A 5,451-nucleotide genomic window follows, 5' to 3' on the forward strand; every position below is an offset into this window, starting at 1 on the left:
CTTACTTTCTTTTCTCAAAGTGAGAGGAGAGGAATCTGTGTCTATTTTTATTCAAACCAATTGAAATAATCTACTTGAAAATAGCAGTCATAATCCCATACTTTGGCAGGTAAGACTGACACACTCCTTCCTTGCATTACTGTTTGCACCCCTTTTCTCTTTGTTGGATTAGCTACTTAAATAGGACTAAAAATGAGATCCTTTAACTGCACATGCTTGAATGAGACGATGTATGGCAATAGATATTTCAAAGTATCTAGATAGATACTTAAAAATATTAGACTGACACCTCCAACACATTTTTCCCCCAAAAATATTTTTCTTTACGTGATCTCTCAACAGTTCTATTTGTTCATATTCAGCTTGGCCAAGAAGACTCCAATGATCACAGCAACTATATGTAACTTCCCATGCCTCATAGACAGATTAGAGATTACTAGCATGCTAAGGTAGATACTTGGTTTTCTACCAGTTCAGGATTCTTGCAGCTCTCCTGAACTCTGGGCAAATACTGAAAAAGAATTTGGGGAACACTCTCAAATGATACTATGAAGAATCAAAACCAAATAAGAAAAATAGAAAGTACGCTTTGGTTTAATCTTATGATTTGGAAAAAAAAAAAAAAAAAAAGTTTTTAATATCATCAATTTGAAGATCCTGACTCACTTTTGAAAGCTTGGGTTTGGTGCCGGAAATACATCCTTGTAATGATACAAAAACATTCTGAAAATATGGAATTAAGGGGATCTTTCCTTTAAGCCACAATGGTACAGTAAAATATTCAAAAGGAAAAGTGGAATCTCAAGTTTTGCAAAATAGTTTGATTTTGTAATTTAATGGTTTAATAGAGAATTACAAGTGTCAGAGCTATGACATGGATCTCAAGCTATGAGAGAAATAATGGTAAAACAACCATAGCTAGATTCTTTTCTGAGGCTGCTCAGCGTGAGACTGCATATTTGAATATTGTTTACCACCTTAAGAAGCTTGGCTTGTGCAAAAGATTAACATTATGCAATATATTCCATGCAGCAAGAGGCGTTACTCGTTCTACAGCCTCCCACTAGCCAGCTCATTAGCTCTGTCTCCGTAAAACTGTAAAATACTCAGTTTCTGATCAGAGGTATGTAATCAACCTTTTCCTTAGGACTAAATATTGCTTAAGCAAGTATCTTTAAAAACTTCTCTGTAATAAAACGTGGAGATGAAAATCTTCATTCCTTTGTTTTCAAGTACAAATATATAGAAATATTTAAAGATCCTTAACCACATCAAGAATGTGAGTACTTTTTAATAGAGGCGTGTAGATGAAAAAAATTTTCACTTCATAGCTGTTCACTGGAAAATAAATACAATTCTAATGGTACTTCAGAAATATCATCTCTCCCCTTCTTGTTTCCATAGGGTCATGATTATTTTATGGAACTGAGGTATAGCAATAGAATAACGTGTAATATTTCTAGTGTCAACCCAAATTTTTTTTGAGTTTTGAGATGGCCAAGTGCCATCTCTAGTTTTTAGTCTGTAAGTAGACCTGTAACTTATAAATTCAGTAGCTATCAAGCTACTCCTTAACTATAAGTATAAAAGGTGGAAGTTTGCCTGTAGGCAAGCTCACCAAGTTTGGATTTTGTATGTGCCAAGGTGAAGCCTCTAATACACCAAGGAGCACACTAGGCCAAACTGAGGCAATTTCTTTTAATCTTTAGATTATGGAAACCTGAAGCACCATGTGTATGAATTACTATGGATTTAGTTCACACAACTGTGGAATACGTTTCCATTTATATTTAATTAAATATGAGTGTGCATAAACACACGAGGTATTTAGAATATTCTACAATGAGATAATTTATAGGAAAATCTTATGTACTTCCATTGTTTATAGAACATTAGTCATCTACAAAGCAATATATACAGTCCAGTGAAACAGAGAGCTCTTACTGTTTCCAACATTCAGTTCACTTTCACTTAGGGCATGAATACACCTGACTTCAGGGATTTAACTGAGCTGGTGAATGTGTGCTAGAAATCACTGGAGAGGAGTAAGCACTGCCAAAAGATAATTCTGATGCTGGGTCTTCCTTTAGCAATTTGAGCAGAACTGCAGAACAAATGTTCACAGTCACACACAAAAATCAATACATAGATTTGAATTCTGTACCACCTCGTTCTAGACTCCATGAGAATTTATTGAGGGAAAAAAAACAACAGCAAAGCAAACAACACCTTCTGTTAGGGTTTCTCAGGAGGGCAACTAAACTTCCAATAATAAGTAGTTGTTTGCCTATCTTAATATACTAGTTTCTCCTTTCCCTCTCTAATTAAAGAGTGTTTTAGCATTCACCTTTCCCACAATCCTTTATTTTGCAAGTCATTTCCCTCAGTTGAGCAAAGTAAGAGAGGACAGAAAATTCATATATTCCCTTAGCATTCTCAGTTACCACCAGAGGAAAGTTGCGCATGTGTACAGTGGCATAGACAACATACCGTTTATGTTAGAATTTCTGATGTAACTTTGTCATGGCACACTTATTTTTAAGAGTTTTATTTAGTGCTAGAGTTGGATGTTGTAGCATGTTTGTCTCCATGGAACCACTGGTTTTGTTTATCACATCTCAAACATGGAAATGAGTGCCTCAAGCCTTAAAAAAAGGCATTTCAATCGAATGAAAAACCCACCACAAGCCTCCAAGGCATACTCACAATCAGTTGTGGCACAGAGGGTATTGAAAGGGCTACAGGATAACACTATGCAAACATTTAGTAGGAGCACATTTCCTGAGCAAGTTAAAGATTTAGAAGAAAAAAAGACTCAGGAATTTACAACTTAAGGTCAGATGAAAAAAATCACAAAAGAAATCAAAGAATTATATCAATACCAATAGTATTGTTAATGGTAGCAAAGACAGCTGAAGAAGTGTGTGAGAATCGATGACTTTAGAATTCAATTCTCACATTGGTTCCTTACCCTAAACCTAAAATCCTATGGAGGATTTAACAATTAACTAACATAACAATTTAAGTCAATTAACAGTTTCAAAGGTTTCAGAAGATCAAATACTTTAAGTCTTTTGGGTCCATTTATCTCTTCTGGTAGAAAACAGAAAAGAAACTCTCTGGCAAAGCAGAACAGAGGATGAATTAGAAACATAATTTGTAGGTGGAGAATTAAGAGAACTCCACGGCCCATTTGCTTCGTAGCATACAAAAGGTTTCCTCTCAAGCAAGTCCAGCAAGGAGTAAGGAAATATAAGAGTTCATGTCACTTTATTCCCTGTGTTTATGAGCTTGTGAGGTATACCTGTGGATACAGAATATTTCTAGGCCTTAAGCTTCAGAGGCAGATGATAAATTGCTATAGATAAGGAAATGGACTCTCTAAATCCACCTGTACAGCTGTCAAACCATACAGGCACGAACTGATCTTAGGACTCAAAGGGTGGTAAAGATATTTTTTAGCACACATGCAGGAAGAACTAAACAACTTTCTGAGCAAATATCACTAAGTGTAAAAAAGCAAGTTAAAAAAAAATGGTCTTAGGCAACTGTCCTAGCAATGATTCACTCTGGAGGGTGAGTGTAAACGACCATACGATAGAAGAGCACAGCATAACCAGTGAGAAAGCTTCATAAGTAAATAATTCGCAGTTTACTGCTTGACCAGAGTGGTTGAAATTCCTAACATAGTTGCTGGCTGTTGCTTATGGTTCTTTAGGAAAGAAAGATTCACCATGTAATCCCTGTAGGTTAGCACAGTTTCAGACATCACAAAAGTGCAATTGAAGTAATAGTTTAGCAGCAGAAGACACCTCAAAAATGACCTCCATCTGAGGATATCAGGACTATGGAGTTGAATGTGAAGATCTGCCAAAAACAAACAAACAAACAAACCTCTGCTAGTAAAGGCAATACTACATTTATTTTTATAGATTGGGAAAGTGCTGCTCAGAAATAGTTAAGAACAATGATTTAAATATAAACAAGTGCACGGAATCCTGTGTCAACTCATACTTCACACCAGCCCCTACAGAAAATCTTTGTGTAATTACTATTCAAGAAGGCAGTGAAGTCTATAGGATTAAATTTCTAAATGAGAGAAGCATAAAAGATGAGACTAAATTTGAGAGGTATATTAAGCACCATACCAAGATTGTTTTTAGAAGAATTCACTTCAGGACATAAAAAACCCTATTACTTAAGGACACGCTGTAGTTTTGTTGCTTGGAGGTAAGAAACCAGGTTAAACATTGGCTGACAAAAAAAATCAACAGTAATGTGGGAGAAGCACAAGCACCTCCTATTTCTAGCAACACATCCCTAAACACAGGTAAGAGATGGTGCTCCCTAACTGATCTAGACTTTTAAATTATGTTATTTGTAGGGACACATTCATCACTGACAAGTGTGAGATAAACAGTAAGCAAAGAATTTGATGCGTGGCAAAACTGACACACAACTGAAATAGCTGTTATCAGGTCAAGCAGCAACTGCAGAGAGGCCAGACAAGTTTTCTTCCAAAGACCAGCTAAAGCAGAGCATTAGAACATGATCTTAGGATTTCACAGCATGGAAGGAATAGAAAGGGAAGGATTTGGAAAGCATGAGATAATTATTTGTGTTTGGGAGTGGGAAGGGACAGGGAAGAGGAATTTCTACACTGCAAGAGGAATTAAAAAATGGATCTCCGCTGTGGTCCTGATGTTTTTGTGCTTTTATCATCTCCAGCAGAGCACAATAGGAAATATGATACCAAGTCCCAGCATAGCCACCCAGATGGTGTTTGACAAATCTAAAATAATCTCACACAAACCAGTAACATCAGAGGCTCTCAGAAACAGAAGTGTTTAAGAGAGCAAAAACAGCCTTTTTTTTTTTCCCCTACAGTGTCCATTACAGATGGGCTAGTAAGCTCAGCAGAATAATATAGTGCATTTTGTTAATATGTAGAGAGAGCATTATTAAGAGCAGATAAGTTTCCTTGTACTGGCGTATCTTACAGCAGTTTCAAGTTCTAAACTTAGAGACTTTGAACAACATTATTAAAGTATCTCACATTATATCATTAAAAAACCAACAAAATACACAGGTTTTGCACTGTGAAATTACCAATTTTGTGATATTTTAGGAATTTTCTAAACCCTTATATTACCAAGCAATGTCATACATGCTTCATTCTGCAAGAGTATTTTACTGGCATTTTATCATCATATGTTTTCTTCACTGAAGTGTTGAAAATATTTGTTGCAATGAAAAAATGAAAAATGAAATAATGAAAGATGAAAAATAATGGCGCAATTCAAGATGAGTAACAAATGTACCATACAAATTCAAAATGGATTCACTTATATCTAGCTAGATGTAATAACTATAATAGTGTAATATGTAATAAATAAATAATATAATAAATAACAAACAAAATGCAGATCATCTAATGATGAGAATACATAC

The sequence above is a fragment of the Meleagris gallopavo genome, chromosome 4, assembly GCF_905368555.1.
Source record: "Meleagris gallopavo chromosome 4, MGAL_WU_HG_1.1, whole genome shotgun sequence".
In the NCBI taxonomy this organism is placed as follows: Eukaryota; Metazoa; Chordata; class Aves; order Galliformes; family Phasianidae; genus Meleagris; species Meleagris gallopavo.